General features: G+C 47.9%; 16 non-coding genes across 16 annotated transcripts; all 16 read left to right on the top strand.

Annotated features, from left to right (window-relative positions):
* Positions 1–5,252: 5,252 nt before the first annotated feature.
* On the top strand, positions 5,253–5,325 carry TRNAI-UAU (transfer RNA isoleucine (anticodon UAU)). The gene has a single exon. It is a non-coding gene; the product is annotated as a tRNA-Ile (tRNA).
* A 662-nt stretch (positions 5,326–5,987) lies between these two features.
* On the top strand, positions 5,988–6,060 carry TRNAI-UAU (transfer RNA isoleucine (anticodon UAU)). Its single transcript has one exon. It is a non-coding gene; the product is annotated as a tRNA-Ile (tRNA).
* A 662-nt stretch (positions 6,061–6,722) lies between these two features.
* TRNAI-UAU (transfer RNA isoleucine (anticodon UAU)) lies at positions 6,723–6,795 on the top strand. Its single transcript has one exon. It is a non-coding gene; the product is annotated as a tRNA-Ile (tRNA).
* A 662-nt stretch (positions 6,796–7,457) lies between these two features.
* Positions 7,458–7,530, top strand: TRNAI-UAU (transfer RNA isoleucine (anticodon UAU)). The gene has a single exon. It is a non-coding gene; the product is annotated as a tRNA-Ile (tRNA).
* Positions 7,531–8,192: 662 nt separating this feature from the next.
* TRNAI-UAU (transfer RNA isoleucine (anticodon UAU)) lies at positions 8,193–8,265 on the top strand. The gene has a single exon. It is a non-coding gene; the product is annotated as a tRNA-Ile (tRNA).
* Positions 8,266–8,927: 662 nt separating this feature from the next.
* On the top strand, positions 8,928–9,000 carry TRNAI-UAU (transfer RNA isoleucine (anticodon UAU)). Its single transcript has one exon. It is a non-coding gene; the product is annotated as a tRNA-Ile (tRNA).
* Positions 9,001–9,515: 515 nt separating this feature from the next.
* TRNAN-AUU (transfer RNA asparagine (anticodon AUU)) lies at positions 9,516–9,588 on the top strand. The gene has a single exon. It is a non-coding gene; the product is annotated as a tRNA-Asn (tRNA).
* A 514-nt stretch (positions 9,589–10,102) lies between these two features.
* TRNAN-AUU (transfer RNA asparagine (anticodon AUU)) lies at positions 10,103–10,175 on the top strand. Its single transcript has one exon. It is a non-coding gene; the product is annotated as a tRNA-Asn (tRNA).
* Positions 10,176–10,982: 807 nt separating this feature from the next.
* Positions 10,983–11,055, top strand: TRNAN-AUU (transfer RNA asparagine (anticodon AUU)). The gene has a single exon. It is a non-coding gene; the product is annotated as a tRNA-Asn (tRNA).
* An 809-nt stretch (positions 11,056–11,864) lies between these two features.
* TRNAI-UAU (transfer RNA isoleucine (anticodon UAU)) lies at positions 11,865–11,937 on the top strand. Its single transcript has one exon. It is a non-coding gene; the product is annotated as a tRNA-Ile (tRNA).
* A 74-nt stretch (positions 11,938–12,011) lies between these two features.
* Positions 12,012–12,084, top strand: TRNAN-AUU (transfer RNA asparagine (anticodon AUU)). The gene has a single exon. It is a non-coding gene; the product is annotated as a tRNA-Asn (tRNA).
* A 1,395-nt stretch (positions 12,085–13,479) lies between these two features.
* TRNAI-UAU (transfer RNA isoleucine (anticodon UAU)) lies at positions 13,480–13,552 on the top strand. Its single transcript has one exon. It is a non-coding gene; the product is annotated as a tRNA-Ile (tRNA).
* A 74-nt stretch (positions 13,553–13,626) lies between these two features.
* TRNAN-AUU (transfer RNA asparagine (anticodon AUU)) lies at positions 13,627–13,699 on the top strand. The gene has a single exon. It is a non-coding gene; the product is annotated as a tRNA-Asn (tRNA).
* An 809-nt stretch (positions 13,700–14,508) lies between these two features.
* TRNAN-AUU (transfer RNA asparagine (anticodon AUU)) lies at positions 14,509–14,581 on the top strand. The gene has a single exon. It is a non-coding gene; the product is annotated as a tRNA-Asn (tRNA).
* A 6,672-nt stretch (positions 14,582–21,253) lies between these two features.
* Positions 21,254–21,326, top strand: TRNAK-CUU (transfer RNA lysine (anticodon CUU)). Its single transcript has one exon. It is a non-coding gene; the product is annotated as a tRNA-Lys (tRNA).
* Positions 21,327–21,694: 368 nt separating this feature from the next.
* Positions 21,695–21,767, top strand: TRNAN-AUU (transfer RNA asparagine (anticodon AUU)). The gene has a single exon. It is a non-coding gene; the product is annotated as a tRNA-Asn (tRNA).
* Positions 21,768–22,054: the final 287 nt, after the last annotated feature.

The following is a 22,054-nucleotide window of genomic DNA, read 5'->3' as shown; positions in this document are numbered from 1 at the left end:
GAAAGGTTGGTGGTTCGAGCCCATCCGGGAGCGGTGTTGTGAGGTCTTAGATGTGACGTAAAGAGTCAGTGTTTTTGCACAATACCAGACGAACATTTAGTTTTTGGGCTTCCGTGGCGCAATGGTTAGCGCGTTCGGCTGTTAACCGAAAGGTTGGTGGTTCGAGCCCATCCGGGAGCGGTGTTGTGAGGTCTCAGATGTGACGTAAAAAGTCAAAGTTTTTCCACAATACCTGTCGTCCATTTAATATTTGGGCTTCCGTGGCGCAACGGTTAGCGCCTTCGGCTGTTAACCGAAAGGTTGGTGGTTCGAGCCCATCCGGGAGCGGTGTTGTGAGGTCTCAGATGTGACGTAAAAAGTCAAAGTTTTTCCACAATACCTGACGTCTATTTAATATTTGGGCTTCCGTGGCGCAATGGTTAGCGCGTTCGGCTGTTAACCGAAAGTTTGGTGGTTCGAGCCCACCCATGAGAGGTGTTGTAGGGTCTCAGATGTAACGTAAAAAGTCAGTGTTTTTGCACAATACCAGACGAACATTTAATTTTTGGGCTTCCGTGGCGCAATGGTTAGCGCGTTCGGCTGTTAACCGAAAGTTTGGTGGTTCGAGCCCATCCGGGAGCGGTGTTGTGAGGTCTCAGATGTAACGTAAAAAGTGGGTGTTTTTCCACAATGCCTGACGAACATCTAATTTTTGGGCTTTCGTGGCGTAAAGGTTAGCGCGTTCAGTTTATAACCGAAAGGTTGGTGGTTCGAGCCCACCCGGGAGAGATGTTGTGGGGTCTCAGATGTAGCGTAAAAAGTCATAAGTTTTCCACAATACCTGACAACCATTTAATTTCTGAGCTTCCGTGGCTCAATGGTTAGCGCGTTCGGCTGTTATCCGAAAGGTTGGTGGCTCAAGCCCACGCGGGAACGTTGGTGTTAAGTTTTATAAGTAACTTAAAAAGTCATAGTTTCTCCGCAATACCTGACAACCAGTTTATTTCTGAGCTTCCGTGGCTCAATGTTTTGCGCGTTCAGCTGTTAACCGAAAGGTTGGTGATTCGAGCCCATCCGGGAGCGGTGTTGTGAGGTCTTAGATGTGACGTAAAGAGTCAGTGTTTTTGCACAATACCAGACGAACATTTAGTTTTTGGGCTTCCGTGGCGCAATGGTTAGCGCGTTCGGCTGTTAACCAAAAGGTTGGTGGTTCGAGCCCATCCGGGAGCGGTGTTGTGAGGTCTCAGATGTGACGTAAAAAGTCAAAGTTTTTCCACAATACCTGACGTCCATTTAATATTTGGGCTTCCGTGGCGCAACGGTTAGCGCCTTCGGCTGTTAACCGAAAGGTTGGTGGTTCGAGCCCATCCGGGAGCGGTGTTGTGAGGTCTCAGATGTGACGTAAAAAGTCAAAGTTTTTCCACAATACCTGACGTCTATTTAATATTTGGGCTTCCGTGGCGCAATGGTTAGCGCGTTCGGCTGTTAACCGAAAGTTTGGTGGTTCGAGCCCACCCATGAGAGGTGTTGTAGGGTCTCAGATGTAACGTAAAAAGTCAGTGTTTTTGCACAATACCAGACGAACATTTAATTTTTGGGCTTCCGTGGCGCAATGGTTAGCGCGTTCGGCTGTTAACCGAAAGTTTGGTGGTTCGAGCCCATCCGGGAGCGGTGTTGTGAGGTCTCAGATGTAACGTAAAAAGTGGGTGTTTTTCCACAATGCCTGACGAACATCTAATTTTTGGGCTTTCGTGGCGTAAAGGTTAGCGCGTTCAGTTTATAACCGAAAGGTTGGTGGTTCGAGCCCACCCGGGAGAGATGTTGTGGGGTCTCAGATGTAGCGTAAAAAGTCATAAGTTTTCCACAATACCTGACAACCATTTAATTTCTGAGCTTCCGTGGCTCAATGGTTAGCGCGTTCGGCTGTTATCCGAAAGGTTGGTGGCTCAAGCCCACGCGGGAACGTTGGTGTTAAGTTTTATAAGTAACTTAAAAAGTCATAGTTTCTCCGCAATACCTGACAACCAGTTTATTTCTGAGCTTCCGTGGCTCAATGTTTTGCGCGTTCAGCTGTTAACCGAAAGGTTGGTGGTTCGAGCCCATCCGGGAGCGGTGTTGTGAGGTCTTAGATGTGACGTAAAGAGTCAGTGTTTTTGCACAATACCAGACGAACATTTAGTTTTTGGGCTTCCGTGGCGCAATGGTTAGCGCGTTCGGCTGTTAACCAAAAGGTTGGTGGTTCGAGCCCATCCGGGAGCGGTGTTGTGAGGTCTCAGATGTGACGTAAGAAGTCAAAGTTTTTCCACAATACCTGACGTCCATTTAATATTTGGGCTTCCGTGGCGCAATGGTTAGCGCGTTCGGCTGTTAACCGAAAGTTTGGTGGTTCGAGCCCACCCATGAGAGGTGTTGTAGGGTCTCAGATGTAACGTAAAAAGACAGTGTTTTTGCACAATACCAGACGAACATTTAATTTTTGGGCTTCCGTGGCGCAATGGTTAGCGCGTTCGGCTGTTAACCGAAAGTTTGGTGGTTCGAGCCCATCCGGGAGCGGTGTTGTGAGGTCTCAGATGTAACGTAAAAAGTGGGTGTTTTTCCACAATGCCTGACGAACATCTAATTTTTGGGCTTTCGTGGCGTAAAGGTTAGCGCGTTCAGTTTATAACCGAAAGGTTGGTGGTTCGAGCCCACCCGGGAGAGATGTTGTGGGGTCTCAGATGTAGCGTAAAAAGTCATAAGTTTTCCACAATACCTGACAACCATTTAATTTCTGAGCTTCCGTGGCTCAATGGTTAGCGCGTTCGGCTGTTATCCGAAAGGTTGGTGGCTCAAGCCCACGCGGGAACGTTGGTGTTAAGTTTTATAAGTAACTTAAAAAGTCATAGTTTCTCCGCAATACCTGACAACCAGTTTATTTCTGAGCTTCCGTGGCTCAATGTTTTGCGCGTTCAGCTGTTAACCGAAAGGTTGGTGGTTCGAGCCCATCCGGGAGCGGTGTTGTGAGGTCTTAGATGTGACGTAAAGAGTCAGTGTTTTTGCACAATACCAGACGAACATTTAGTTTTTGGGCTTCCGTGGCGCAATGGTTAGCGCGTTCGGCTGTTAACCAAAAGGTTGGTGGTTCGAGCCCATCCGGGAGCGGTGTTGTGAGGTCTCAGATGTGACGTAAAAAGTCAAAGTTTTTCCACAATACCTGACGTCCATTTAATATTTGGGCTTCCGTGGCGCAATGGTTAGCGCGTTCGGCTGTTAACCGAAAGTTTGGTGGTTCGAGCCCACCCATGAGAGGTGTTGTAGGGTCTCAGATGTAACGTAAAAAGACAGTGTTTTTGCACAATACCAGACGAACATTTAATTTTTGGGCTTCCGTGGCGCAATGGTTAGCGCGTTCGGCTGTTAACCGAAAGTTTGGTGGTTCGAGCCCATCCGGGAGCGGTGTTGTGAGGTCTCAGATGTAACGTAAAAAGTGGGTGTTTTTCCACAATGCCTGACGAACATCTAATTTTTGGGCTTTCGTGGCGTAAAGGTTAGCGCGTTCAGTTTATAACCGAAAGGTTGGTGGTTCGAGCCCACCCGGGAGAGATGTTGTGGGGTCTCAGATGTAGCGTAAAAAGTCATAAGTTTTCCACAATACCTGACAACCATTTAATTTCTGAGCTTCCGTGGCTCAATGGTTAGCGCGTTCGGCTGTTATCCGAAAGGTTGGTGGCTCAAGCCCACGCGGGAACGTTGGTGTTAAGTTTTATAAGTAACTTAAAAAGTCATAGTTTCTCCGCAATACCTGACAACCAGTTTATTTCTGAGCTTCCGTGGCTCAATGTTTTGCGCGTTCAGCTGTTAACCGAAAGGTTGGTGGTTCGAGCCCATCCGGGAGCGGTGTTGTGAGGTCTTAGATGTGACGTAAAGAGTCAGTGTTTTTGCACAATACCAGACGAACATTTAGTTTTTGGGCTTCCGTGGCGCAATGGTTAGCGCGTTCGGCTGTTAACCGAAAGGTTGGTGGTTCGAGCCCATCCGGGAGCGGTGTTGTGAGGTCTCAGATGTGACGTAAAAAGTCAAAGTTTTTCCACAATACCTGACGTCTATTTAATATTTGGGCTTCCGTGGCGCAATGGTTAGCGCGTTCGGCTGTTAACCGAAAGTTTGGTGGTTCGAGCCCACCCATGAGAGGTGTTGTAGGGTCTCAGATGTAACGTAAAAAGTCAGTGTTTTTGCGCAATACCAGACGAACATTTAATTTTTGGGCTTCCGTGGCGCAATGGTTAGCGCGTTCGGCTGTTAACCGAAAGTTTGGTGGTTCGAGCCCATCCGGGAGCGGTGTTGTGAGGTCTCAGATGTAACGTAAAAAGTGGGTGTTTTTCCACAATGCCTGACGAACATCTAATTTTTGGGCTTTCGTGGCGCAACGGTTAGCGCCTTCGGCTGTTAACCGAAAGGTTGGTGGTTCGAGCCCATCCGGGAGCGGTGTTGTGAGGTCTCAGATGTGACGCAAAAAGTCAAAGTTTTTCCACAATACCTGACGTCCATTTAATATTTGGGCTTCCGTGGCGCAATGGTTAGCGCGTTCGGCTGTTAACCGAAAGGTTGGTGGTTCGAGCCCATCCGGGAGCGGTGTTGTGAGGTCTCAGATGTGACGTAAAAAGTCAAAGTTTTTCCACAATACCTGACGTCCATTTAATATTTGGGCTTCCGTGGCGCAACGGTTAGCGCCTTCGGCTGTTAACCGAAAGGTTGGTGGTTCGAGCCCATCCGGGAGCGGTGTTGTGAGGTCTCAGATGTGACGTAAAAAGTCAAAGTTTTTCCACAATACCTGACGTCCATTTAATATTTGGGCTTCCGTGGCGCAACGGTTAGCGCCTTCGGCTGTTAACCGAAAGGTTGGTGGTTCGAGCCCATCCGGGAGCGGTGTTGTGAGGTCTCAGATGTGACGTAAAAAGTCAAAGTTTTTCCACAATACCTGACGTCCATTTAATATTTGGGCTTCCGTGGCGCAATGGTTAGCGCGTTCGGCTGTTAACCGAAAGTTTGGTGGTTCGAGCCCACCCATGAGAGGTGTTGTAGGGTCTCAGATGTAACGTAAAAAGTCAGTGTTTTTGCACAATACCAGACGAACATTTAATTTTTGGGCTTCCGTGGCGCAATGGTTAGCGCGTTCGGCTGTTAACCGAAAGTTTGGTGGTTCGAGCCCATCCGGGAGCGGTGTTGTGAGGTCTCAGATGTAACGTAAAAAGTGGGTGTTTTTCCACAATGCCTGACGAACATCTAATTTTTGGGCTTCCGTGGCGTAAAGGTTAGCGCGTTCAGTTTATAACCGAAAGGTTGGTGGTTCGAGCCCACCCGGGAGAGATGTTGTGGGGTCTCAGATGTAGCGTAAAAAGTCATAAGTTTTCCACAATACCTGACAACCATTTAATTTCTGAGCTTCCGTGGCTCAATGATTAGCGCGTTCGGCTGTTATCCGAAAGGTTGGTGGCTCAAGCCCACGCGGGAACGTTGGTGTTAAGTTTTATAAGTAACTTAAAAAGTCATAGTTTCTCCGCAATACCTGACAACCAGTTTATTTCTGAGCTTCCGTGGCTCAATGGTTTGCGCGTTCAGCTGTTAACCGAAAGGTTGGTGGTTCGAGCCCATCCGGGAGCGGTGTTGTGATTTCTTAGATGTGACGTAAAGAGTCAGTGTTTTTGCACAATACCAGACGAACATTTAATTTTTGGGCTTCCGTGGCGCTATGGTTAGCGCGTTCGGCTGTTAACCGATAGGTTGGTGGTTTGAGCCCATCCGGGAGCGGTGTTGTGAGGTCTCAGATGTGACGTAAAAAGCCAGTGTTTTTGCACAATACCAGACGAACATTTAATTTTTGGGCTTCCGTGGCGCAATGGTTAGCGCTTTCGGCTGTTAACCGAAAGGTTGGTGGTTCGAGCCCATCCGGGAGCGGTGTTGTGAGGTCTCAGATGTAACGTAAAAAGTCGGTGTTTTTCCACAATGCCTGACGAACATCTAATTTTTTGGCTTCCGTGGCGTAAAGGTTAGCGCGTTCAGCTTATAACCGAAAGGTTGGTGGTTCGAGCCCACCCGGGAGAGATGTTGTGGGGTCTCAGATGTAGCGTAAAAAGTCATAAGTTTTCCACAATACCTGACAACCATTTAATTTCTGAGCTTCCGTGGCTCAATGGTTAGCGCGTTCGGCTATTAACCGAAAGGTTGGTAGGTCGAGCGCACCCGGGAGCGGTGTTGCGAGATCTCAAATGTAACGTAAAAAGCCAAAGTTTTTCAGCAATACCTGACGACCATTTAATTTTTGGGCTTCCGTGGCGCAATGGTTAGCGCGTTCGGCTGTTAACCGAAAGGTTGGTGGTTCGAGCCCATCCGGGAGCGGTGTTGTGAGGTCTCAGATGTGACGTAAAAAGTCAAAGTTTTTCCACAATACCTGACGTCCATTTAATATTTGGGCTTCCGTTGCGCAATGGTTATCGCGTTCAGCTGTTAACCGAAAGGTTGATGGTTCGAGCTCACCCGGGAGCGGTGTTGTGAGGTCTCAGATGTAACGTAAAAAGCCAGTGTTTTTGCACAATACCAGACGAACATTTAATTTTTGGGCTTTCGTGGCGCAATGGTTAGCGCGTCCGGCTGTTAACCGAAAGGTTGGTGGTTCGAGCCCATCCGGGAGCGGTGTTGTGAGGTCTCAGATGTAATGTAAAAAGTCGGTGTTTTTCCACAATGCCTGACGAACATCTAATATTTGGGCTTCCGTGGCGTAAAGGTTAGCGCGTTCAGCTTATAACCGAAAGGTTGGTGGTTCGAGCCCACCCGGGAGAGATGTTGTGGGGTCTCAGATGTAGCGTAAAAAGTCATAAGTTTTCCACAATACCTGACAACCATTTAATTTCTGAGCTTCCGTGGCTCAATGATTAGCGCGTTCGGCTGTTATCCGAAAGGTTGGTGGCTCAAGCCCACGCGGGAACGTTGGTGTTAAGTTTTATAAGTAACTTAAAAAGTCATAGTTTCTCCGCAATACCTGACAACCAGTTTATTTCTGAGCTTCCGTGGCTCAATGGTTTGCGCGTTCAGCTGTTAACCGAAAGGTTGGTGGTTCGAGCCCATCCGGGAGCGGTGTTGTGATTTCTTAGATGTGACGTAAAGAGTCAGTGTTTTTGCACAATACCAGACGAACATTTAATTTTTGGGCTTCCGTGGCGCTATGGTTAGCGCGTTCGGCTGTTAACCGATAGGTTGGTGGTTTGAGCCCATCCGGGAGCGGTGTTGTGAGGTCTCAGATGTGACGTAAAAAGCCAGTGTTTTTGCACAATACCAGACGAACATTTAATTTTTGGGCTTCCGTGGCGCAATGGTTAGCGCTTTCGGCTGTTAACCGAAAGGTTGGTGGTTCGAGCCCATCCGGGAGCGGTGTTGTGAGGTCTCAGATGTAACGTAAAAAGTCGGTGTTTTTCCACAATGCCTGACGAACATCTAATTTTTTGGCTTCCGTGGCGTAAAGGTTAGCGCGTTCAGCTTATAACCGAAAGGTTGGTGGTTCGAGCCCACCCGGGAGAGATGTTGTGGGGTCTCAGATGTAGCGTAAAAAGTCATAAGTTTTCCACAATACCTGACAACCATTTAATTTCTGAGCTTCCGTGGCTCAATGGTTAGCGCGTTCGGCTATTAACCGAAAGGTTGGTAGGTCGAGCGCACCCGGGAGCGGTGTTGCGAGATCTCAAATGTAACGTAAAAAGCCAAAGTTTTTCAGCAATACCTGACGACCATTTAATTTTTGGGCTTCCGTGGCGCAATGGTTAGCGCGTTCGGCTGTTAACCGAAAGGTTGGTGGTTCGAGCCCATCCGGGAGCGGTGTTGTGAGGTCTCAGATGTGACGTAAAAAGTCAAAGTTTTTCCACAATACCTGACGTCCATTTAATATTTGGGCTTCCGTTGCGCAATGGTTATCGCGTTCAGCTGTTAACCGAAAGGTTGATGGTTCGAGCTCACCCGGGAGCGGTGTTGTGAGGTCTCAGATGTAACGTAAAAAGCCAGTGTTTTTGCACAATACCAGACGAACATTTAATTTTTGGGCTTCCGTGGCGCAATGGTTAGCGCTTTCGGCTGTTAACCGAAAGGTTGGTGGTTCGAGCCCATCCGGGAGCGGTGTTGTGAGGTCTCAGATGTAACGTAAAAAGTCGGTGTTTTTCCACAATGCCTGACGAACATCTAATTTTTTGGCTTCCGTGGCGTAAAGGTTAGCGCGTTCAGCTTATAACCGAAAGGTTGGTGGTTCGAGCCCACCCGGGAGAGATGTTGTGGGGTCTCAGATGTAGCGTAAAAAGTCATAAGTTTTCCACAATACCTGACAACCATTTAATTTCTGAGCTTCCGTGGCTCAATGGTTAGCGCGTTCGGCTATTAACCGAAAGGTTGGTAGGTCGAGCGCACCCGGGAGCGGTGTTGCGAGATCTCAAATGTAACGTAAAAAGCCAAAGTTTTTCAGCAATACCTGACGACCATTTAATTTTTGGGCTTCCGTGGCGCAATGGTTAGCGCGTTCGGCTGTTAACCGAAAGGTTGGTGGTTCGAGCCCATCCGGGAGCGGTGTTGTGAGGTCTCAGATGTGACGTAAAAAGTCAAAGTTTTTCCACAATACCTGACGTCCATTTAATATTTGGGCTTCCGTTGCGCAATGGTTATCGCGTTCAGCTGTTAACCGAAAGGTTGATGGTTCGAGCTCACCCGGGAGCGGTGTTGTGAGGTCTCAGATGTAACGTAAAAAGCCAGTGTTTTTGCACAATACCAGACGAACATTTAATTTTTGGGCTTTCGTGGCGCAATGGTTAGCGCGTTCGGCTGTTAACCGAAAGGTTGGTGGTTCGAGCCCATCCGGGAGCGGTGTTGTGAGGTCTCAGATGTAATGTAAAAAGTCGGTGTTTTTCCACAATGCCTGACGAACATCTAATATTTGGGCTTCCGTGGCGTAAAGGTTAGCGCGTTCAGCTTATAACCGAAAGGTTGGTGGTTCGAGCCCACCCGGGAGAGATGTTGTGGGGTCTCAGATGTAGCGTAAAAAGTCATAAGTTTTCCACAATACCTGACGTCCATTTAATATTTGGGCTTCCGTGGCGCAACGGTTAGCGCCTTCGGCTGTTAACCGAAAGGTTGGTGGTTCGAGCCCATCCGGGAGCGGTGTTGTGAGGTCTCAGATGTGACGTAAAAAGTCAAAGTTTTTCCACAATACCTGACGTCCATTTAATATTTGGGCTTCCGTTGCGCAATGGTTATGGCGTTCAGCTGTTAACCGAAAGGTTGGTGGTTCGAGCCCACCCGGGAGCGGTGTTGTGAGGTCTCAGAAGTAACGTAAAGAGTCAGTGTTTTTGCACAATACCAGACGAACATTTAGTTTTTGGGCTTCCGTGGCGCAATGGTTAGCGCGTTCGGCTGTTAACCGAAAGGTTGGTGGTTCGAGCCCATCCGGGAGCGGTGTTGTGAGGTCTCAGATGTAGGGTAAAAAGTCATAAGTTTTCCACAATACCTGACAACCATTTAATTTCTGAGCTTCCGTGGCTCAATGGTTAGCGCGTTCGGCTATTAACCGAAAGGTTGGTGGGTCGAGCCCACCCGGGAGCGGTGTTGTGAGGTCTCAGATGTAGCGTAAAAAGTCATAAGTTTTCCACAATACCTGACAACCATTTAATTTCTGAGCTTCCGTGGCTCAATGGTTTGCGCGTTCGGCTGTTATCCGAAAGGTTGGTGGTTCGAGCCCACCCGGGAGCGGTGTTGTGAGGTCTCAGATGTAACGTAAAAAGCCAGTGTTTTTGCACAATACCAGACGAACATTTAATTTTTGGGCTTCCGTGGCGCAATGGTTAGCGCGTTCGGCTGTTAACCGAAAGGTTGGTGGTTCGAGCCCATCCGGGAGCGGTGTTGTGAGGTCTCAGATGTAACGTAAAAAGTCGGTGTTTTTCCACAATGCCTGACGAACATTTAATTTTTGGGCTTCCGTGGCGCAATGGTTAGCGCGTTCGGCTGTTAACCGAAAGGTTGGTGGTTCGAGTCCACCCGGGAGAGATGTTGTGGGTCTCAGATGTAGCGTAAAAAGTCATAAGTTTTCCACAATACCTGACAACCATTTAATTTCTGAGCTTCCGTGGCTCAATGGTTAGCGCGTTCGGCTATTAACCGAAAGGTTGGTGGGTCGAGCCCACCCGGGAGCGGTGTTGCGAGATCTCAAATGTAACGTAAAAAGCCAAAGTTTTTCAGCAATATCTGACGACCATTTAATTTTTGGGCTTCCGTGGCGCAATGGTTAGCGCGTTCGGCTGTTAACCGAAAGGTTGGTGGTTCGAGCCCATCCGGGAGCGGTGTTGTGAGGTCTCAGATGTGACGTAAAAAGTCAAATTTTTCCACAATACCTGACGTCCATTTAATATTTGGGCTTCCGTTGCGCAATGGTTATCGCGTTCAGCTGTTAACCAAAAGGTTGATGGTTCGAGCCCACCCGGGAGCGGTGTTGTGAGGTCTCAGATGTAACGTAAAAGCCAGTGTTTTTGCACAATACCAGACGAACATTTAATTTTTGGGCTTCCGTGGCGCAATGGTTAGCGCGTTCGGCTGTTAACCGAAAGGTTGGTGGTTCGAGCCCATCCGGGAGCGGTGTTGTGAGGTCTCAGATGTAGCGTAAAAAGTCATAAGTTTTCCACAATACCTGACAACCATTCAATTTCTGAGCTTCCGTGGCTCAATGGTTTGCGCGTTCGGCTGTTATCCGAAAGGTTGGTGGTTCGAGCCCACCCGGGAGCGGTGTTGTGAGGTCTCAGATGTAACGTAAAAAGCCAGTGTTTTTGCACAATACCAGACGAACATTTAATTTTTGGGCTTCCGTGGCGCAATGGTTAGCGCGTTCGGCTGTTAACCGAAAGGTTGGTGGTTCGAGCCCATCCGGGAGCGGTGTTGTGAGGTCTCAGATGTAGCGTAAAAAGTCATAAGTTTTCCACAATACCTGACAACCATTTAATTTCTGAGCTTCCGTGGCTCAATGGTTAGCGCGTTCGGCTATTAACCGAAAGGTTGGTGGGTCGAGCCCACCCGGGAGCGGTGTTGCGAGATCTCAAATGTAACGTAAAAAGCCAAGGTTTTTCAGCAATACCTGACGACCATTTAATTTTTGAGCTTCCGTGGCGCAATGGTTAGCGCGTTCGGCTGTTAACCGAAAGGTTGGTGGTTCGCGTCCATCCGGGAGCGGTGTTGTGAGGTCTCAGATGTGACGTAAAAAGTCAAAGTTTTTCCACAATACCTGACGTCCATTTAATATTTGGGCTTCCGTTGCGCAATGGTTATCGCGTTCAGCTGTTAACCAAAAGGTTGATGGTTCGAGCCCACCCGGGAGCGGTGTTGTGAGGTCTCAGATGTAACGTAAAAAGCCAGTGTTTTTGCACAATACCAGACGAACATTTAATTTTTGGGCTTCCGTGGCGCAATGGTTAGCGCGTTCGGCTGTTAACCGAAAGGTTGGTGGTTCGAGCCCATCCGGGAGCGGTGTTGTGAGGTCTCAGATGTGACGTAAAAAGTCAAAGTTTTTCCACAATACCTGACGTCCATTTAATATTTGGGCTTCCGTTGCGCAATGGTTATCGCGTTCAGCTGTTAACCGAAAGGTTGATGGTTCGAGCCCACCCGGGAGCGGTGTTGTGAGGTCTCAGATGTAACGTAAAAAGCCAGTGTTTTTGCACAATACCAGACGAACATTTAATTTTTGGGCTTCCGTGGCGCAATGGTTAGCGCGTTCGGCTGTTAACCGAAAGGTTGGTGGTTCGAGCCCATCCGGGAGCAGTGTTGTGAGGTCTCAGATGTAACGTAAAAAGTCGGTGTTTTTCCACAATGCCTGACGAACATCTAATTTTTGGGCTTCCGTGGCGTAAAGGTTAGCGCGTTCAGCTTATAACCGAAAGGTTGGTGGTTCGAGCCCACCCGGGAGAGATGTTGTGGGGTCTCAGATGTAGCGTAAAAAGTCATAAGTTTTCCACAATACCTGACAACCATTTAATTTCTGAGCTTCCGTGGCTCAATGGTTAGCGCGTTCGGCTATTAACCGAAAAATTGGTGGGTCGAGCCCACCCGGGAGCGGAGTTGCGAGATCTCAAATGTAACGTAAAAAGCCAAAGTTTTTCAGCAATACCTGACGACCATTTAATTTTTGGGCTTCCGTGGCGCAATGGTTAGCGCGTTCGGCTGTTAACCGAAAGGTTGGTGGTTCGAGCCCACCCATGAGAGGTGTTGTAGGGTCTCAGATGTAGCGTAAAAAGTCATAAGATTTCCACAATACCTGACATCCGTTTAATTTTTGGGCTTCCGGTGCGCAATGGTTATCGCGTTCATCTGTTTATCGAAAGGTTGGTGGTTCCAGCCCACCCGGGAACGTTGGTGTTAAGTTTTATAAGTAACGTAATAAGTCAAAGTTTTTCCACAATACCTGAAGACCATTGAATTTTTGGGCTTCCGTGGCGCAATGGTTAGCGCGTTCAGCTGTTAACCGAAAAATTGGTGGTTCAAGCTCACCCAGGAGAGGTGTTGTGGGGTCTCAGATGTAGCGTAAAAAGTCATAAGTTTTCCACAATACCTGACAACATTTTAAATTCTAAGCTTCCATTGCGCAATGCTTAGTGCGTTCGGCTGTTAACCGAAAGGTCGGTGGTTCGAGCCCATCCGGGAGCGGTGTTGTGACGCCTCAGATGTGACGTAAAAGTCAAAGTTCTCCCACAATACCTGACGAACGTTTATTTTTTGGGCTTCCGTGGCGCAATGGTTAGCGCATTCGGCTGTTAACCGAAAGGTTGGTGGTTCGAGCCCATCCCGGAGCGGTGTTGTGAGATCTCAGATGTGACGTAAAAAGTCAAAGTTTTTCCAGAATACCTGACGACGATATAATTTTGGGCTTCCGTTGCGCAATGGTTATCGCGTTCATCTGTTAACCGAAAGGTTGGTGGTTCGAGCCCACCCGGGAGCGGTGTTGTGAGGTCTCAGATGTAACGTAAAAAGCCAGTGTTTTTGCACAATACCAGACGAACATTTAATTTTTGGGTTTCCGTGGCGCAATGGTTAGCGCGTTCGGCTGTTAACCGAAAGGTTGGTGGTTCGAGCCCATCCGGGAGCGGTGTTGTGAGGTCTCAGATGTGACGTAAAAAGTCAAAGTTTTTCCACAATACCTGACGTCCATTTAATATTTGGGCTTCCGTTGCGCAATGGTTATCGCGTTCAGCTGTTAACCGAAAGGTTGATGGTTCGAGCCCACCCGGGAGCGGTGTTGTGAGGTCTCAGATGTAACGTAAAAAGCCAGTGTTTTTGCACAATACCAGACGAACATTTAATTTTTGGGCTTCCGTGGCGCAATGGTTAGCGCGTTCGGCTGTTAACCGAAAGGTTGGTGGTTCGAGCCCATCCGGGAGCAGTGTTGTGAGGTCTCAGATGTAACGTAAAAAGTCGGTGTTTTTCCACAATGCCTGACGAACATCTAATTTTTGGGCTTCCGTGGCGTAAAGGTTAGCGCGTTCAGCTTATAACCGAAAGGTTGGTGGTTCGAGCCCACCCGGGAGAGATGTTGTGGGGTCTCAGATGTAGCGTAAAAAGTCATAAGTTTTCCACAATACCTGACAACCATTTAATTTCTGAGCTTCCGTGGCTCAATGGTTAGCGCGTTCGGCTATTAACCGAAAAATTGGTGGGTCGAGCCCACCCGGGAGCGGAGTTGCGAGATCTCAAATGTAACGTAAAAAGCCAAAGTTTTTCAGCAATACCTGACGACCATTTAATTTTTGGGCTTCCGTGGCGCAATGGTTAGCGCGTTCGGCTGTTAACCGAAAGGTTGGTGGTTCGAGCCCACCCATGAGAGGTGTTGTAGGGTCTCAGATGTAGCGTAAAAAGTCATAAGATTTCCACAATACCTGACATCCGTTTAATTTTTGGGCTTCCGGTGCGCAATGGTTATCGCGTTCATCTGTTTATCGAAAGGTTGGTGGTTCCAGCCCACCCGGGAACGTTGGTGATAAGTTTTATAAGTAACGTAATAAGTCAAAGTTTTTCCACAATACCTGAAGACCATTGAATTTTTGGGCTTCCGTGGCGCAATGGTTAGCGCGTTCAGCTGTTAACCGAAAAATTGGTGGTTCAAGCTCACCCAGGAGAGGTGTTGTGGGGTCTCAGATGTAGCGTAAAAAGTCATAAGTTTTCCACAATACCTGACAACATTTTAAATTCTAAGCTTCCATTGCGCAATGCTTAGTGCGTTCGGCTGTTAACCGAAAGGTCGGTGGTTCGAGCCCATCCGGGAGCAGTGTTGTGAGGTCTCAGATGTAACGTAAAAAGTCGGAGTTTTTCCACAATGCCTGACGAAAATCTAATTTTTGGGCTTCCGTGGCGTAAAGTTTAGGGCGTTCAGCTGTTAACCGAAAGGTTGGTGGTTCGAGCCCACCCGGGAGAGATGTTGTGGGGTCTCAGATGTAGCGTAAAAAGTCAAAAGTTTTCCACAATACCTGACAACCATTTAATTTCTGAGCTTCCGTGGCTCAATGGTTAGCGCGTTCGGCTATTAACCGAAAGGTTGGTGGGTCGAGCCCACCTGGGAGCGGTGTTGCGAGATCTCAAATGTAACGTAAAAAGCCAAAGTTTTTCAGCAATACCTGACGACCATGTAATTTTTGGGCTTCCGTGGCGCAATGGTTAGCGTGTTCGGCTGTTAACCGAAAGGTTGGTGGTTCGAGCCCATCCGGGAGCGGTGTTGTGAGGTCTCAGATGTGACGTAAAAAGTCAAAGTTTTTCCACAATACCTGACAACCATTGAATTTCTGAGCTTCCGTGGCTCAATGGTTAGCGCGTTCGGCTGTTAACTGAAAGGTTGGTGGTTCGAGCCCATCCGGGAGCGGTGTTGTGAAGTCTCAGATGTGACGTAAAAAGTCAAAGTTTTTCCAGAATACCTGACGACGATATAATTTTGGGCTTCCGTTGCGCAATGGTTATCGCGTTCATCTGTTAACCGAAAGGTTGGTGGTTCGAGCCCACCCGGGAGCGGTGTTGTGAGATCTCAAAAGTAACGTAAAAAGCCAAACTTTTTCCACAATACCTGACAACATTTTAAATTCTAAGCTTCCATTGCGCAATTCTTAGTGCGTTCGGCTGTTAACCGAAAGGTCGGTGGTTCGAGCCCATCCGGGAGCGGTGTTGTGAGGCCTCAGATGTGACGTAAAAGTCAAAGTTTTCCCACAATACCTGACGAACGTTTATTTTTTGGGCTTCCGTGGCGCAATGGTTAGCGCATTCGGCTGTTAACCGAAAGGTTGGTGGTTCGAGCCCATCCCGGAGCGGTGTTGTGAGATCTCAGATGTGACGTAAAAAGTCAAAGTTTTTCCAGAATACCTGACGACGATATAATTTTGGGCTTCCGTTGCGCAATGGTTATCGCGTTCATCTGTTAACCGAAAGGTTGGTGGTTCGAGCCCACCCGGGAGCGGTGTTGTGAGATCTCAAAAGTAACGTAAAAAGCCAAACTTTTTCCACAATACCTGACAACATTTTAAATTCTAAGCTTCCATTGCGCAATGCTTAGTGCGTTCGGCTGTTAACCGAAAGGTCGGTGGTTCGAGCCCATCCGTGAGCGGTGTTGTGAGGCCTCAGATGTGACGTAAAAAGTCAAAGTTTTCCCACAATACCTGACGAACGTTTATTTTTTGGGCTTCCGTGGCGCAATGGTTAGCGCATTCGGCTGTTAACCGAAAGGTTGGTGGTTCGAGCCCATCCCGGAGCGGTGTTGTGAGATCTCAGATGTGACGTAAAAAGTCAAAGTTTTTCCACAATACCTGACGACGATATAATTTTTGGGCTTCCGTTGCGCAATGGTTATCGCGTTCATCTGTTAACCGAAAGGTTGGTGGTTCGAGCCCTCCCGGGAGCGGTGTTGTGAGATCTCAAAAGTAACGTATAAAGCCAAAGTTTTTCCACAATACCTGACAACATTTTAAATTCTAAGCTTCCGTGGCGCAATGCTTAGTGCGTTCGGATGTTAACCGAAAGGTTGGTGGTTCGAGCCAATCCGGGAGCGGTGTTGTGAGGTCTCAGATGTGACGTAAAAAGTCAAAGTTTTTCCACAATACCTGACAACCATTTAATTTCTGAGCTTCCGTGGCTCAATGGTTAGCGCGTTCGGCTGTTAACTGAAAGGTTGGTGGTTCGAGCCCACCCGGGAGCGGTGTTGTGAGATCTCAAAAGTAACGTAAAAAGCCAAAGTTTTTCCACAATACCTGACCACATTTTAAATTCTAAGCTTCCATGGCGCATTCTTAGTGCGTTCGGCTGTTAACCGAAATGTCGGTGGTTCGAGCCCACCCGGGAGCGGTGTTGTGAGGCCTCAGATGTGACGTAAAAAGTCAAAGTTTTCCCACAATACCTGACGAACATTTATTTTTTCGGCTTCCGTGGCGCAATGGTTAGCGCATTCGGCTGTTAACCGAAAGGTTGGTGGTTCGAGCCCATCCTGGGGCGGTGTTGTGGAGTCTCAGATGTGACGTAAAAAGTCATAAGTTTTCCACAATACCTGACAACATTTTAAATTTTAAGCTTCCGTGGCGCAATGCTTAGTGCGTTCGGCTGTTAACCAAAAGGGTGGTGGTTCGAGCCCATCCGGGAGCGGTGTTGTGAGGCGTCAGCTGTAACCCAGAATATAAAAGTTTTTCCACAATACCTGAAGACCATTTAATTTTTGGGCTTCCTTTGCGCAATGGTTATCGCGTTCATCTGTTAACCGAAAGGTTGGTGGTTCGAGCCCACCCGGGAGCGGTGTTGTGAGATCTCAAAAGTAACGTAAAAAGCCAAAGTTTTTCCACAATACCTGACCACATTTTAAATTCTAAGCTTCCATGGCGCATTCTTAGTGCGTTCGGCTGTTAACCGAAAGGTCGGTGGTTCGAGCCCATCCGTGAGCGGTGTTGTGAGGCCTCAGATGTGACGTAAAAAGTCAAAGTTTTCCCACAATACCTGACGAACGTTTATTTTTTGGGCTTCCGTGGCGCAATGGTTAGCGCATTCGGCTGTTAACCGAAAGGTTGGTGGTTCGAGCCCATCCCGGAGCGGTGTTGTGAGATCTCAGATGTGACGTAAAAAGTCAAAGTTTTTCCACAATACCTGACGACGATATAATTTTTGGGCTTCCGTTGCGCAATGGTTATCGCGTTCATCTGTTAACCGAAAGGTTGGTGGTTCGAGCCCTCCTGGGAGCGGTGTTGTGAGATCTCAAAAGTAACGTATAAAGCCAAAGTTTTTCTACAATACCTGACAACATTTTAAATTCTAAGCTTCCGTGGCGCAATGCTTAGTGCGTTCGGATGTTAACCGAAAGGTTGGTGGTTCGAGCCAATCCGGGAGCGGTGTTGTGAGGTCTCAGATGTGAAGTAAAAAGTCAAAGTTTTTCCACAATACCTGACAACCATTTAATTTCTGAGCTTCCGTGGCTCAATGGTTAGCGCGTTCGGCTGTTAACTGAAAGGTTGGTCGTTCGAGCCCACCCGGGAGCGGTGTTTTGAGATCTCAAATGTAACGTGAAAAGTTAAAGTTTTTCCACAATACCTGACAACATTTTAAATTCTAAGCTTCCGTGGCGCAATGCTTAGTGCGTTCGGCTGTTAACCGAAAGGTTGGTGGTTCGAGCCCATCCCGGAGCGGTGTTGTGAGATCTCAGATGTGACGTAAAAAGTCAAAGTTTTTCCAGAATACCTGACGACGATATAATTTTGGGCTTCCGTTGCGCAATGGTTATCGCGTTCATCTGTTAACCGAAAGGTTGGTGGTTCGAGCCCACCCGGGAGCGGTGTTGTGAGATCTCAAAAGTAACGTAAAAAGCCAAACTTTTTCCACAATACCTGACAACATTTTAAATTCTAAGCTTCCATTGCGCAATGCTTAGTGCGTTCGGCTGTTAACCGAAAGGTCGGTGGTTCGAGCCCATCCTGGGGCGGTGTTGTGGAGTCTCAGATGTGACGTAAAAAGTCAAAGTTTTTCCACAATACCTGACGGCCATTTAATTTTTGGGCTTCCGTGGCGCAATGGTTAGCGCGTTCGGCTGTTAATCGAAAGGTTGGTGGTTCCAGCCCACCCGGGAGAGGTGTTGTGGGGTCTCAGATGTAGCGTAAAAAGTCATAAGTTTTCCACAATACCTGACAACATTTTAAATTTTAAGCTTCCGTGGCGCAATGCTTAGTGCGTTCGGCTGTTAACCAAAAGGGTGGTGGTTCGAGCCCATCCGGGAGCGGTGTTGTGAGGCGTCAGCTGTAACCCAGAATATAAAAGTTTTTCCACAATACCTGAAGACCATTTAATTTTTGGGCTTCCTTTGCGCAATGGTTATCGCGTTCATCTGTTAACCGAAAGGTTGGTGGTTCGAGCCCACCCGGGAGCGGTGTTGTGAGATCTCAAAAGTAACGTAAAAAGCCAAAGTTTTTCCACAATACCTGACCACATTTTAAATTCTAAGCTTCCATGGCGCATTCTTAGTGCGTTCGGCTGTTAACCGAAATGTCGGTGGTTCGAGCCCACCCGGGAGCGGTGTTGTGAGGCCTCAGATGTGACGTAAAAAGTCAAAGTTTTCCCACAATACCTGACGAACATTTATTTTTTCGGCTTCCGTGGCGCAATGGTTAGCGCATTCGGCTGTTAACCGAAAGGTTGGTGGTTCGAGCCCATCCCGGGGCGGTGTTGTGGAGTCTCAGATGTGACGTAAAAAGTCAAAGTTTTTCCACAATACCTGACGGCCATTTAATTTTTGGGCTTCCGTGGCACAATGGTTAGCGCGTTCGGCTGTTAATCGAAAGGTTGGTGGTTCCAGCCCACCCGGGAGAGGTGTTGTGGGGTCTCAGATGTAGCGTAAAAAGTCATAAGTTTTCCACAATACCTGACAACATTTTAAATTTTAAGCTTCCGTGGCGCAATGCTTAGTGCGTTCGGCTGTTAACCAAAAGGGTGGAGGTTCGAGCCCATCCGGGAGCGGTGTTGTGAGGCGTCAGCTGTAACCCAGAATATAAAAGTTTTTCCACAATACCTGAAGACCATTTAATTTTTGGGCTTCCTTTGCGCAATGGTTAGCGCGTTTGGCTGTTAACCGAAAGGTTGGTCGTTCGAGCCCACCCGGGAGCGGTGTTGTGAGATCTCAAATGTAACGTGAAAAGTCAAAGTTTTTCCACAATACCTGACAACATTTTAAATTCTAAGCTTCCGTGGCGCAATGCTTAGTGCGTTCGGCTGTTAACCGAAAGGTTGGTGGTTCGAGCCCATCCGGGAGCGGTGTTGTGAGGTCTCAGATGTGTCGTAAAAAGTCAAAGTTTTTCCACAATACCTGACAACCATTGAATTTCTGAGCTTCCGTGGCTCAATGGTTAGCGCGTTCGGCTGTTTACTGAAAGGTTGGTGGTTCGAGCCCATCCGGGAGCGGTGTTGTGAGGTCTCAGATGTGACGTAAAAAGTCAAAGTTTTTCCACAATACCTGACGACGATATAATTTTGGGCTTCCGTTGCGCAATGGTTATCGCGTTCATCTGTTAACCGAAAGGTTGGTGGTTCGAGCCCACCCGGGAGCGGTGTTGTGAGGCCTCAGATGTGACGTAAAAAGTCAAAGTTTTCCCACAATACCTGACGAACATTTATTTTTTCGGCTTCCGTGGCGCAATGGTTAGCGCATTCGGCTGTTAACCGAAAGGTTGGTGGTTCGAGCCCATCCCGGGGCGGTGTTGTGGAGTCTCAGATGTGACGTAAAAAGTCAAAGTTTTTCCACAATACCTGACGGCCATTTAATTTTTGGGCTTCCGTGGCGCAACGGTTAGCGCGTTCGGCTGTTAATCGAAAGGTTGGTGGTTCCAGCCCACCCGGGAGAGGTGTTGTGGGGTCTCAGATGTAGCGTAAAAAGTCATAAGTTTTCCACAATACCTGACAACATTTTAAATTTTAAGCTTCCGTGGCGCAATGCTTAGTGCGTTCGGCTGTTAACCAAAAGCGTGGTGGTTCGAGCCCATCCGGGAGCGGTGTTGTGAGGCGTCAGCTGTAACCCAGAATATAAAAGTTTTTCCACAATACCTGAAGACCATTTAATTTTTGGGCTTCCTTTGCGCAATGGTTATCGCGTTCATCTGTTAACCGAATGGTTGGTGGTTCGAGCCCATCCGGGAGCGGTGTTGTGAGGTCTCAGATGTGACGTAAAAAGTCAAAGTTTTTCCACAATACCTGACAACCATTTAATTTCTGAGCTTCCGTGGCTCAATGGTTAGCGCGTTTGGCTGTTAACCGAAAGGTTGGTCGTTCTAGCCCACCCGGGAGCGGTGTTGTGAGATCTCAAATGTAACGTGAAAAGTCAAAGTTTTTCCACAATACCTGACAACATTTTAAATTCTAAGCTTCCGTGGCGCAATGCTTAGTGCGTTCGGCTGTTAACCGAAAGGTTGGTGGTTCGAGCCCATCCGGGAGTGGTGTTGTGAGGTCTCAGATGTGTCGTAAAAAGTCAAAGTTTTTCCACAATACCTGACAACCATTGAATTTCTGAGCTTCCGTGGCTCAATGGTTAGCGCGTTCGGCTGTTTACTGAAAGGTTGGTGGTTCGAGCCCATCCGGGAGCGGTGTTGTGAGGTCTCAGATGTGACGTAAAAAGTCAAAGTTTTTCCACAATACCTGACGACAATATAATTTTGGGCTTCCGTTGCGCAATGGTTATCGCGTTCATCTGTTAACCGAAAGGTTGGTGGTTCGAGCCTACCCGGGAGCGGTGTTGTGAGATCTCAAAAGTAACGTAAAAAGCCAAACTTTTTCCACAATACCTGACAACATTTTAAATTCTAAGCTTCCATTGCGCAATGCTTAGTGCGTTCGGCTGTTAACCGAAAGGTCGGTGGTTCGAGCCCATCCCGGAGCGGTGTTGTGAGATCTCAGATGTGACGTAAAGTTTTTCCACAATACCTGACGACGATATAATTTTTGGGCTTCCGTTGCGCAATGGTTATCGCGTTCATCTGTTAACCGAAAGGTTGGTGGTTCAAGCTCACCCAGGAGAGGTGTTGTGGGGTCTCAGATGTAGCGTAAAAAGTCATAAGTTTTCCACAATACCGGACAACCATTGAATTTCTGAGCTTCCGTGGCGCAATGGTTAGCGCGTTCGGCTGTTAACCGAAAGGTTGGTGGTTCGAGCCCACCCGGGAGCGGTGTTGTGAGATATCAAATGTAACGTAAAAAGCCAAAGTTTTTCAACAATACTTGACGACCATTTAATTTTTGGGCTTCCGTGGTGCAATGGTTAGCGCGTTCGGCTCTTAACCGAAAGGTTGGTGGTTCGAGCCCACCCGGGAGCGGTGTTGTGAGGTCTCAGATGTAACATAAAAAGTCAGTGTTTTTGCACAATACCAGACGAACATTTAATTTTTGGGCTTCCGTGGCGCAATGGTTAGCGCGTTCGGCTGTTAACCGAAAGGTTGGTGGTTCGAGCCCATCCGGGAGCGGTGTTGTGAGGTCTCAGATGTAACGTAAAAAGTCGGAGCTTTTCCACAATGCCTGACGAAAATCTAATTTTTGGGCTTCCGTGGCGTAAAGTTTAGCGCGTTCAGCTGTTAACCGAAAGGTTGGTGGTTCGAGCCCACCCGGGAGAGATGTTGTGGGGTCTCAGATGTAGCGTAAAAAGTCATAAGTTTTCCACAATACCTGACAACCATTTAATTTCTGAGCTTCCGTGGCTCAATGGTTAGCGCGTTCGGCTATTAACCGAAAGGTTGGTGGGTCGAGCCCACCCGGGAGCGGTGTTGCGAGATCTCAAGTGTAACGTAAAAAGCCAAAGTTTTTCAGCAATACCTGACGACCATTTAATTTTTGGGCTTCCGTGGCGCAATGGTTAGCGCGTTCGGCTGTTAACCGAAAGGTTGGTGGTTCGAGCCCATCCGGAAGCGGTTTTGTGAGGTCTCAGATGTGACGTAAAAATTCAAAGTTTTTCCACAATACCTGACGTCCATTTATTATTTGGGCTTCCGTGGCGCAATGGTTAGCGCGTTCGGCTGTTAACCGAAAGGTTGGTGGTTCGAGCCCACCC

The sequence above is a fragment of the Phalangium opilio genome, unplaced genomic scaffold (genome assembly GCF_054372755.1).
Source record: "Phalangium opilio isolate 3A_F unplaced genomic scaffold, DU_Popi_V2 ptg001170l_1, whole genome shotgun sequence".
NCBI lineage: Eukaryota > Metazoa > Arthropoda > Arachnida > Opiliones > Phalangiidae > Phalangium > Phalangium opilio.
Note: the sequence above shows the minus strand (reverse complement) of the source record. Positions and strands in the feature narration are given on the sequence as shown.